A 12,933-nucleotide genomic window follows, 5' to 3' on the forward strand; every position below is an offset into this window, starting at 1 on the left:
AGACTCGTGGGGCCTGTGCCTCCCAGCTGGCTGCTCCCGGCTTAGAAACTCACCAGAGAGAAGATGGCGGCTCTCACAGGGGGCTCTGGGTTAAGGCACTCCCTAGAGGTAAGCCCTCCACTTGCAGGGAAGGGGCTTTGAAGGTTGCTGATCCACCTCTGTCACTTGGAAGCTGAGAAGATCCTGTCCCTGCCGCCCTGTGGCTCCCCTGCAACTCGTGGGGCCTGTGCCTCCCAGTTGGCTGCTCCTGGCTTAGAAACTCACCAGAGAGAAGATCCACTAAGGTCATTTTTAAATGGTACTTTTGTCTAAATCCTGGCTCTGCAATTCTGAAAACAGTTTTCAAGATGGGTCATGTTATTATGGACTTTGGAAATTGCCTTTTCCAGGCTGTCTATCTATCTCCTGTTTCCTGACCTCACCAGAAGGTAACAAAGCAAAGTTTGTTTATAAAACTATTATGGTTCAAGAGAAGGCTTAGAAATATTAGTCATAGCCTGAGAGGTCTGGCATGCTAAAACAAATCTCTGCTGTCTTCTAAGTATCCTTTCCAATAAATTCCCCACTGCTCTCATTTGCAGTGGACAGAGGTAAAATTCATAGACATTGGGCCCAGAAGTGGTCATCACAGAACTCCAAGTTCCCTAATGAGTTTCCTTACAAAGTCTTGGGTGATTTCATTTTTAGGATTTTTTTTTTAAATCTTGTCAAAGTTTTCTAAGTTGACAGGAAGAGCTACATAAACACAGAAATACCAGGACGCTTTCCTAAGGCTTGTAAGTTGTCCCAACAAATAACTGGTTCTAACCTATGTCAAGATCTGGTCATCTACATCAGAAAAGCTAAGCTTGCCAGTGGGGTTGGAATCAGAGCCATGGAAAAGACATGTCTTTCCTTGCATGCATGTCTTTCCTCCAGAGACTTCTTATTCCAAGGACCATACACAATTGTTTCCCCCTCCTTCATCATCTCAGCCAAGGTAGAGCTCTGTGGGTCAACTGGTCTACCACAACCAACTGACGATCCTGAAACCTCACAAATGCCCAATGGACAGAGGTTAGGAGGAAAAACATTGCAAAACTCATTTCTCATTGACAAGGCTACCCAACCTTCTGAACCATGTTCATGTCAGCCATATCAAACAGACCCACTCCATCACACTTCAGATATGTAGCTCTACCTGGAACTTCCTTATCTTCTCACTGAGCACTCAAGTGCATCACAGCGACAGTAATCTTCCCCTGGTCCTTCTGCCTGATCACTTGAGCGGAAGTCCTTGGCCAAGAAATCCCACTGACAGGGCTGAGTGTGAAGAAAGCGCTATCTCTCTAGCTGCAAGTCCTGTTTATGCCTCTTACTGCCTCGCTTGAGACAACAGTAGCAGAAGGGCACTGTGATACCAAAGGCTGGAGCTCGAAGCCATGCCTTCAACCTCCTTACCATTGTGATCTCCAGAGAGCACATGAATATACTGTTAAAAGATCAAATCTCAAAATTCCACACATTTGCACAGTCTTCTATCTAATGTGAATCACCAAAATGTTAGTGAAGATAGAAAGGATCATAGAACAAAAAGAAGGAATCCTTCCAAAGATAATTTTCAGCCAATCAAACATGAGCCAATCAAAAGCTCCACTGAGAGGTTCCAACTCCAATTTGTGACAAGCTTTAAACAAGGGGCTAATGTCAAATTTAGTTAAAAGCACAAACAAATGTATGCACTACAGTCTTTCCTCTCTGAAGTATGACATTTTTGCATCTCCAGGACACCTCTAATAAAATAAACTCCTTGGATGTTTTTCTTTGTTTAGGGTTTTGATTGCTGTTCTAAAACACAATAACCAAAAGCAACGGGTAATCCATCATCTCGAGAAGTTGGAGCAGGAACTCAAGGCAGGAACTGATACAGAGGCCACAGAGGGCTACTGCTTATTAGCTCCTCGTGGCTTGCTCAGCCTGCTTTCTATAGCACTCAGGACCACCTGCCTAGGGTTGGCACCTTCCACATCAATCAGCAATCAAGAAAATTTACTATAGATGTGCCTACAGGCAAAACTTATGGAGACATCTTCTCAATTGAGAACCCCTCTTTCAAGATATATCTAAGTTTGTAACAAGTTGACAAGAACCAATCGGCACAGTTCCTGGCAAGAAGCAACTTTTTAAACAAAGCTGATCAGATTCTGGAAGGTACGAAATGATGGGAGATGCCTTCCCAAGAAAGGGAGTTTATATGCCTCCTAATGAGAATGCCAAAACAGTGCTCTTGTAAAGATCAGGGCAGGACCGCATCTTTAACTGTGGCCTATAAACTTTTCTCGCTGTGCCCTTCCTAAGACTGTGACATTCTGTATCTCAGTATTAGAGGAGCAACAATGTGGACTCAAGCATCTTCAAAATGTCACTGGTTCTTAACACTTCTGCTGTTGTATCACACAGCACCGAGGAACACCTTCTTCTGCCTGATTCTAATTTATCCTTACTAGTTCAGTCACTTCATTTCATCTTTTTAAGGTATTGGCCTATCACACTTCTATTGAGTACATATAGTGAAGGATTTACAAAGTCAACTGACTTCCTGTTCCTGCAAAAGTTGTTCCATGAAAGCAACACCTGTGTCACATGACATCAAAGAATTAGCTATTTGCTAGAGAATGTTAGTTCTTCAATAGCTACAGAGCTTGAATGGATGTTAGGTTCAACTGCCTCACTATTTGGCTAAACAACCAACCATTCTTTCAAACATCTCAGCTTTGATGATTGGATCATTCCGTTGTATTTGCTTCATTCTTGCCAATCTAGGCCAGAAAATTAACCTCAGCAGAGACAACGTTATACGGCCCTCTCCTATCTAAGGAGTTCCTTATACAGAGTTACTCTTGACACAAATTACCAAAGTTTTGTAGAATGTAAGCAAAAGACAGAAAAGTACCCATTGAAAAGCTGGAAAGATAAAAGGTAGCTTAGTGTTGGCCGTGCAAGTATTAGGACTTGAGTTCAACCCCCAGCACCCACATGAAAAGCCAAGCATGGTGATGCACACTTATAATACCAACATTGAGGATCAAGAGATGGATGAATCCTTGAGACTCAGTGGCCAGCCAATCTAGCCTACGAAGTGAGCTCCAGGACAATGACAGACCCTTTCTCAAAAAAACAAGCCAGATAGTACCTGAGGAATGACATGCAAGGTTGACCTCTAACTTCTATACAGACATACACCACACACACACACACACACACACACACACACACACACACACATATTACATGCCCATAAATATAGATATATGTATATACACCAGAAATACATCCATTATAGTAGTGTTATATCTTGCAGTATTGATATCAAATTCAAGAAGTTCCTGTCAAATGGGCTGTTCAGTAAGTATTGCTGAATCTGTCCATAGTACATAGTGCCAGCAAACCTCACATTATGAGAGATCTGTATCTTAGTAACTTCTCCTTGGTTCATACATATGCCCTATGAAGGCAAGTAGTGCAAGAAATCTTCCTAGAAAATCTCAGTTCAGGGACCACATCTTTGACCAAGCAACTTGAACACAGAATTTCTTCTGTCAACTCCCAAGTTTCCATCTCAGGTTTTAATATGGTCAGCTATTACAATTCGTTAAAAAAAAAAAAAAACAGCATATTTCACTGCTTCTCTGACAGACAATGCCTTGGAGAATCAGAACCTGGACCTGGTCTTGGCCCTTTCACTTCTACACACATTCTGTAACATTTATTACAGTGTAATAGTTTAAGTTAATAAAATAGTCTTATTAGACAGAGAACCCTGAGAAGCAATGTCTCCAGCTTTGTCACCTGTATCTCTCTAACACCCAGCATAAGAGCTTGACAAAGCATTTTTGACATCTTTTTTCTGTTTACTACGCCAACAAGTTACAAAACAGACTGAGATATTTGTGAAACTAAGCAACTCTTCCCCAGATCTGCTTGCTTGCTGAAAGCACAGGCACTAATGATTCTTACAAATGCAATGGAGAACAAAAGAGGCCAGACATGAGCTTCTGTGAACACACATTTGCATAAAGTTCAAAACCCTCAAAATTAACTTTATTAGAAACTGTCGTGATTCATTAGATGCATCTATAATCAGACACCAAACAGATCGTAAAGACAAAACAGTCCTTTTAAATGCGTATAAAATTCATTGTAAACTGACTTAATGTAATGTCACTCTAGGAATGTTTTCTGTTGATTATGGAACAAGAGAAAAGCAATGGAGGATGGTGCGTAGCTTTCCAAGGAGCTGCCATTCTTGTTACTTCAAGAATGCATTTAGCATTTTAGCATGTTCATTAACTATGGTATCCAAGATGTGTGTGTGTGTGTGTGTGTGTGTGTGTGTGTGTGTATGTGTGTGTATGTGTGTATGTGTGTCTATGTGTGTATGTCTGTGTATGTGTGTATGTAGGTATGTGTGTATGTGTGTATATGTATGTGTATCTATGTGTGTATGTCTGTATTTGTGTATGTGTGTGTGTGTATGTGCATGTGTGTGTATGTATGTGTGTCTATGTGTGTATGTCTGTGTATGTATGTGTGTCTATGTATGTCTGTATTTGTGTATGTATGTGTGTGTATGTGCATGTGTGTGTGTATGTATGTGTGTCTATGTGTGTATGTCTGTGTATGTGTGTATGTGTGTATGTGTGTGTGCGTATGTGTGTGTATGTTTGTGTGTATGTGTGTGTATGTATGTGTGTATGTGTGTGTATGTATGTGTGTCTATGTGTGTATGTCTGTACATATGTATGTGTGTATGCATGTATGTGTATGTGTGTGTATGTGTATGTATGTATGTGTGTCTATGTGTGTATGTCTGTGTATGTGTGTGTATGTGTGTGTGTGTATGTGTATGTCTGTGTGTGTGTGTGTGTATGTATAGTATACGTGTATGTGTGTCTTAGGAAGTTATTTTCCTACATCAGTTTACAATATAACTTAAAAGATACTGAATTTTCTGGGAAAAAAACAAACTTCAGCCTGCAAGGACCAAGGATTACTGACTTCCATCTGTCCTGTCCCTCCCTGAAGCCCACTGGCACAGCTCTCCAGATTCTGCCATCTTTGCCTCTAATCTGGCAATGCTGACCTTCCTCTGAAAGCAGGAAGGGACTGCCTACCCTGCACTTCATTAGAGTAGAACAAGAAGTGGGCATTAGAGGACAGGCTGTTATCACCCTGTTATCTTCCTAGGGCCCATCACACCACACAACAGTTGGAAAAGTATCCTTTTCTGACCAAACTACCCAGGGACCATGACACAGTGCTTCAAAGGTGTCTCCTTGGGATGCTCTCCATGTCGCAGGCATATCGAGAGGGCACCAACAACCCAGCCAACTTCTCCTCCATTTAAAACTGTGGTTCACTTACACTGAGAGTTCCAGGATGGCCAGGGTTGCACAGAGAAATCCTGCCTTGAAAGACCAAATATTAATTAATTAGTTAGTTAATTTAAAAAAACAGTGGTTCTTAGTCCTTCCCGAATGCTGTAACCCTTGAATGTGACCCATGTGTTCCTCATGTTGAGGTGACGCTGAACCATAAAATTATTTCGTTGCTATCTCATAAGTGTAATTTTGTTACTGTTATGAACCCAAACGTAAGTATCTGCTATACAGGATATCTCATATGTGACCTCTGTGAAAGAGCTCCTGACCGCACAGGTGAAGAACCACTGCTTTAGAAGAAGAGTTAGCAGGTGTAGATCCCCGTCTAAATTACGCTGGAAAGGACAAGCCTTTGGGTCTAACTTGAGTCTTCTCCAGCTCCCAAATTCAGGGAGAGGAAAGGAAAGGTTTCTGCATGAGACATCAGTCTCCCAGAACATGACTCCTTCACCTCGTGTTCTCAGCATGTGTTGGCCTTTCCCCACACACATCTTCTGAACCTGGAACAAGGTCACACTGTCCTGCTCACTTGGAGCTTTGAGGATCAGAATTTGGAAAGGGAAATGGGGTCGAGTGGGATGGGAGCACGTCTGGCTGAAGAAAATATTCCTTCTGCAATGAAGGGAGCAAGGCTCGGTTTTGTAGCTCTGGCTGAAAGCAGAAGCCCACCCACATACAGCTGCCATGAGACCCACCAATGAATGTTAACCTTTTCTACTTTTTACTCCTTAGCCTCACTCTTTCACCTCTCCACCAATCATGTTCTTTGCTGTGTCCTCAACAGTGGTGGAAGGCTGAGTCTGAGTCTCCTTGGGATAGGAGTATCCCAAATGTTGTGGTATTTGCATTCAGCTGTTGCAAGTAATTTTTCTGGGTTCAGCTTTCAAGTTCTCTGAAGTATGGGAGCTCCCATCCCCATGCTGGAGTTACCATTTTGAAGAACCCACCGAGAAAGGTCAAGAAATAGAAGAGGTACAGCCTCCTTACCCTGCGAATTTCTATGACACTGACAATCAGAGGCACAGACACGAAGTAGCCTGGGGCAGAGAAGCAATCTCCAACCTGAGGTAACTGATTGGCCTGCCCGCTGGACATAGGGGAAGAGCATTAGGCTCAACTCCAGCCAATGAGACTTGTTCCCCAGCAGACACACTGCACCTGGTAGGTGGTGGTCTGGTAGGATGGAGGCTCTGAACACCTAGTTTCACACTTGCTGTGCCCTGATGCTCTGGACCACCATTGACTCTCCACTGCTTCCATTTACTTGCTCTTCTATGCTGCTACAATCAAGAAGTGCTAGAGGTGGAGGAATGGTTTGACTTACGGATCGAGAGGAGTTAGATATCAGCAGTGTGTTCACTTTGGACAGAAAAAAATGTGAATTACTGATTGTGTGTGTGTCCCCTTCTGACTTCCTATCCCCTTCCCTTCTCTCTGCAACCTATTACATTTAAAACAGCATTTTCCTACTGGCTTCTTTTGAAGTGTTGTTGGGATATCTTTTGGATTTTCCAAAAGAAACTTCTCGAAGACAGAAAACTCACCAGGATTTTCAGGAGAAAAAAGCAGTGCTAAATTTTGCTCACTGTTATAATGTTGGTCTTAGAAATGTAGCCACACAGAGAGTAATTCCCATCATCAACTCCTGGGAGGTATTCATCAATGTTGACCTTACCCTCACCAGGAAATTCAGTCCAGACTCATAAAGCACGCCTTAAGTGTCCTGGAATAAACCTAGAGGAAATAAGCATGCTTCAATCGCAGCACTGGGTCCTGGGCATTAACCTGCAGAGGCCTTTGCCTTGAACAAGACACTTGTTTTACTTAACGTCAAAGTGAAGGAGCTGGCTACATGACAAAGTTGCCTCAGACACCTAACACTCTGAACTGAATGGCCATAGTGTTTCATAATGCCTCTGCTGTGCCTTAGGAAGATAAGATGGAGGTCTAAGATGAACGAATTTTAGTTTCAGTTACTGACATTCTCAACAAGCTAAATCTTTACCCCAACCATAGCTATAGTTGACTATTTAAAAGCACACATGCTAATGCTGTATGACACAATGCTTTAATACTTGTGTGCACTGCAAAGTGATTAAAACAATATACTTAGTATATGTATCATACCACGTACTAATTTTGTGACAAAAATATTCAATAGCCTTTCTCTTGATAGTTTTTAGCATACAGTGTATTATTATTGATTATAGTCAATGTGCTGGACTCCAGAATTTACTCATTGTATCTAAAATGTTAGCCTTTGACTAACGCCTCCCTTTCCATCGGCTGCCAATGACCACAGCACTACTTCGTTAGCCTTTGACTAACGCCTCCCCTTCCATCGGCCACCAGCGACCACAGCACTACTTCTGCTTCTGAGTCTTCAATTTCACATGTGACATGAAGCCTGGTCCTTTTATAACCAACTTGTCATTTACCATAATATCTTCCAAATTTACCCATATTGCCATAATAGTAGGATAGCTTTCTCTTTCAAGACTTAATAATATTCCTCTCTCTATCTCTACAGCATCTTGTTCATTTGTTGCTTTGTGAGCAGACAAAATGTGGGTTGTGGACTGTAGGTGAGTGAGGGAAAGAAATTCTCCCTCCTTCCAGGCTGATGGAGCTGCGCATGAACTTTCCTCTCCTCTGTAACTTCTCACAGTGTTACAGTATGTGTTCTCTCTCCCTCCCTCCCTCCACCCTTGCCCTTTCTCTCTCCAAGCTCCACTAACTTCCTACATAACTAGGTATAATCCCTCCAGGAAAGAAAAGACAAAGTAAAGAGTCACCAACCAGATGAAATGCACAGCAAACATTACTGTCCTGGGATGAGAGAAACACTCCTCTCTCCCAAGAGCCTACTACTTCAGTGTGGTACACAGAACTAGGTTCCTCAGCTAAGGAATTAGTCAGGGGTCATTACAGTGTGTTGTGAGGGGATGCCAAGAAAATAGCTCAGTTGCCAGTTTGCTGTACAAGCAGAAGAAACCGAGATTGTCTCAGCAGCCCAAGGCAAAGTGAATGTAGATCACACCTGCAGTCCCAGCCCTCAGGAGGTAGATGGAGAAGAATCTTTTGAGCTTGCTGGTTAGTCAGTCTAGCTGAATTGATCAGCCCCAGACTTAGTGACAGACCTTGTCTCAAAACTAAGATGAAGGAGCTGGACAGGCAGCTCAACAGTTAAGAGAGCGACTGCTATTGCAAATGTCTAGAGTTTGGTTTCCACCACGTTGGTCTGACAGCTCATAACTGTCTGTAATGTCAAAATCCAATACCGTCTTCCTACCTCCACAGCCACTCAAACTCACAGATGAATCCACATACACATAAATAAAAATAAGATAAATTGGGGCTGGAGAGTTTGGAGTGGTTAAAAGCATTGGCCATTCTTCCAGGAGACCCGGGTTCAATTCCAGGAACCCACAAGGCAGCTCAAAACTGTCTGTAACTCCTGTTCTTCAGGATCTGACACCATCACAAAGACAAACATACATGCAAAATAGCAATGCACATGAAATAAAATTAAAATTTTGACAATGTTAAAAATAATAAGTGTTTGCTGAAGAAACCCAAGGACAGCATCTAATCTCCACACACACGTAGTCATACACACGTATGTATGTTGGTGAACACACATATATACACATGCACATACACACACAAAACAATGGCTCTAGAAGGATACTCCATACTTGTTTAATACTCTTTACTTATATAAGACTTCCTTGTTCATCCCCTTACAGAGGCCACTTGAAAGGAATTTTCTGAATGCTGGTCATTATTTTATCAGCAGCTTTCACATCTGCTAGAGGGAGGTTAAAATCATCACAAAGACCCATATTAAGCTGGTCACAAAGTAGTTGATTTTTTCTACAACTATATATGCAACATTTTTATAGATTGTTTATACAACTATAATATATAGAATGTATAGTGTATAGATTGTTTATACAACTACATATGCACTCTAGTTTATACAACTCTGCTCTCCGATGTCCTTTGGCAAGAAGCAGAAGCTTCAAAGTGTCCCAAACTCTCTCTTGTAACAAAGACACCAAGGAAAATAACCCAGCCAGGGACAGAAGTGGACAAGTCTAATAATTCAAGTGGCTCCTTAGTCAATCTTCTCAGGATGTCCTAGCATGCTTCACGGGTGGAATATGGAAGCCAGGCAACAGATTTCACTCATAAAGTGAACCAGGCAAGCTGCTTCTGTGTATTACCTGCACAATTATTTCAGACTTCTAAATAATGACTTGTATAATCAAGCTGAAATGGAGTACAAAATATTGCAATTTCCTATTTCGTCTTCCAGAAAGGGAAAAAATAAGCACTGGTAGTGAGAACTATTGTTGCACAGTCAGATCTGGGAACAGTGAACACGCTACACAAATGTCAGGTTAGATAGAGAACTGTGAAAGTGAATATGATTAGGTGGATCAAATTCCAGATAGAAGATCCCATGCTAACTGGAGCTGAGAGAATCAATGGATGGATTGGGAATATTCACCAAACCTGCCTTGTTTCTTTAAAATCCTAACAAACACAGCACTAACAATGTGTATGGAGCAACTGGAATTCTCATCCATTTGACTGTTAGCGGGAGCTGGTGTCTGATCTAGGTGTTTCCAAGTTCTTGGCAACTTATTCAAGGAGCTGAGCTGAAAGCATGCACAAATTGCAAAGCTACAAGGAAAATTTACACAAAAGTAAAGCCACACAGATAAAAACTATGCTGTTCAGAGGAGAAAACATAGTCAAGGTCCCTGGTGAGGTTTTAAAGCTTCCTTTTATGTGGTCAAAGACAAGTTTGGCTACTGAGGTGGGGCTCTCTGCTTTGATGGGCAGGCTTTAATAATAGAACCTCTTTAATACTGTTCATGTATTTTCCCATAATCTATTTGATATTAATCATACACACGCTTGACTACACATAGGCATAATATAATACATAGGAAAGGCTCCTTAAAAGTTCTCACAAAAGATAAAGCTTGCCTTATTGTTGTACACATACTCAAAACAATTCAGATTAGATCAACCTAGCTACCGTATGTCCAGATATAACTGTTAGTGTACTTAAATAAAAGCTATCCATGTTTGATGGCTATCAGGAGGGAAGAAGCTCACTCTACCGTTTATAGTGCAGAGTGAGCCCAGCGCAGAGCTCATGAGAGGGGGAGGGGTGGTTCCAATGCTGCTGGCTGCTTTGTTAAAAGGAGGATGTGAGCAGAGTCCAAACAAAGTGGAGTCCTGAGTTGCTAAGCCATTCCCTATGCTCATCCAGACCACCACCAGGATCACAAGCATGGCACAGCCACCCAGAAAATAGCTTGGAAGGTTTTTATAAAGTGAAGCATATAAAGTTGCCTGTGTAAAGCTAGAGGTGCCATGGGGCTCAGGAATTTCACTCCTAAGATTTATGATAGAGAAATGAAAACTTACTTCATGCAGAATGCTGTAAGAAATTTTTATAGACACTCAATTCATAAAGTTCCCAGATAGAAGAAAGTCTCTAATGTCTTTAATTACCAAAGGAATAACAAATTTTGATATAAGCCATCAGTGAGATGTTTCTCAACAATAAAAAGGATACTACTATAGTTTGCAACAACTTAAAAGAACTGCAAGAATATTCTGCTGAGGTAATCCCAAATAATCATGTATTGTGTGTTCCCACTGACATCTCAGAGGCAAAACTATTATGACAGAGAATCCATTACAGTTGCCAAAGGTTGGAGATGGGAGAGTATATGATTCCAAAGGACTGACAGAGACCCATAGGTAGTACTGAGACTATTATCTTTACTGTGTTTCTAACTACTTAAATTGACACATGCATGCAAATTCACAGGCCTTCTCACCAAGATAAACATGACCTTTTACTTTCATGTGATTCATTAAATGAAGAAAACCTAAAAGGTGTGAGGTTTTTTGTTCTCAAATTCTGATGTGAATACTGTCACCAACTCTTTCTCTTGAATATCTTACTAGCAGTCATAACAGTCCTCTATACTAGATATTGTTAGCTCCATTCTACAGATAGAAGCTGAGACTTATGAAATTTAAACACAGACAAAAATGAGTGATGAATAAGTGAATGATACCTGACTCACCTCAGACACACATGCACTTACTCCTGTTTTCTCATCTCTCTCTCTCTCTCTCTCTCTCTCTCTCTCTCTCTCTCTCTCTCTCTCTCTCTCTCTCTCTCTCTCTCTCTCTCTCTCTCTCTCTCTCTCTAACCCAGGATGTTCATTACTTTAGACGTCTAATATTAAGCACAGCCAGGAATCTATGGACACCCTCCAGGCAAATGAATGCATGACTGAGTACTGAATTTAAATACTTATCCAGCTGTGATACATGAGGGCTTCCCATTTCAAATACTTAAAGTATTTCTAACAGTCACAATATAGAACTGTCGAGACTACATGTATTTTAATTTTGTAAGTTATGCTGTCCATCTCAGTAAAGTTTCTAATCAGCATAACTTACTACAAATAAACTTGTTATTAGTTTATCATTTCTGATTGCTTTCTAGCATCCTACCACACCTCCACATTTTACATGTCTATAATGACCTTCAAATGGCTCTTTCTAGTTACAGCAAGTTTAGTCTACTTGTTGCTGATGTTGCCTTTGCAATTACAGCCTTGTTCTAATACGTCAATTTTAATGGGAGATTTATTGAGGTAATTTAAATATCAATGAGAATGGGAGTGCTCTCACCTTATAGATCCACATGAAGATTTAACTTGTTTCAAATTATCAAGGACTACAATCTAATTACAAATTGCATGCTGATTTGTCTTCTTTGCTTGCTCATTTATTTAGAATTCTTTCCTGTGTCATTAGCGCTAAAGTATGTACATTTCATTAATTGTTTTTTCATGTTTTAAGAGGTCATGGAACAAAGCTATAATTTTGAAAATTATAACTGTCTGACAGCTACTCATAACAAAGACTGTACTCTGAGGAATAGTGTTAGCATTAAAGTAATTAAAAAACAGGGCATGAATGCTTTGTGGCAAGATACATTATGATTTTAATACATTTCTGACATAAATAGGCCTTTTTAAATTTCCCTTCTGCATTCCATTTCAGAGATCACAAGAACAAAATAAATGATATGACATTATGAAATGTTTAAATTTTTAGCAAATGATAGAGAAAACATTTATTAAGCATCTTATTGTGCCAAGAATACCATTTATGTTTTTATATCACATTTTAACAACTATGATACTTTTATTCCCATTTCACAGACAAAATCATCTGGCTTTGAGCACTTAAAGTGACTTTCCTACCCAAGGCTGAGAGGTTGTTGGAAGCTTCTGAGGCATGTGGAGGCTAAAGTTAAAGAAATAAAAAGAATTGAAGAACTAGCAGAAGGTCTCCTGGCTGGGGGTTACTGTGCCGGGAAGAGTGGTCAAGGGAGAAGCCAGAGGACAGACAGGAGAGCTCAAACAAGGTCTCTCTCTGGCAGACAGGAGAGCTCAAACAAGGT

This window comes from Mastomys coucha, unplaced genomic scaffold (assembly GCF_008632895.1).
Source record: "Mastomys coucha isolate ucsf_1 unplaced genomic scaffold, UCSF_Mcou_1 pScaffold21, whole genome shotgun sequence".
NCBI lineage: Eukaryota > Metazoa > Chordata > Mammalia > Rodentia > Muridae > Mastomys > Mastomys coucha.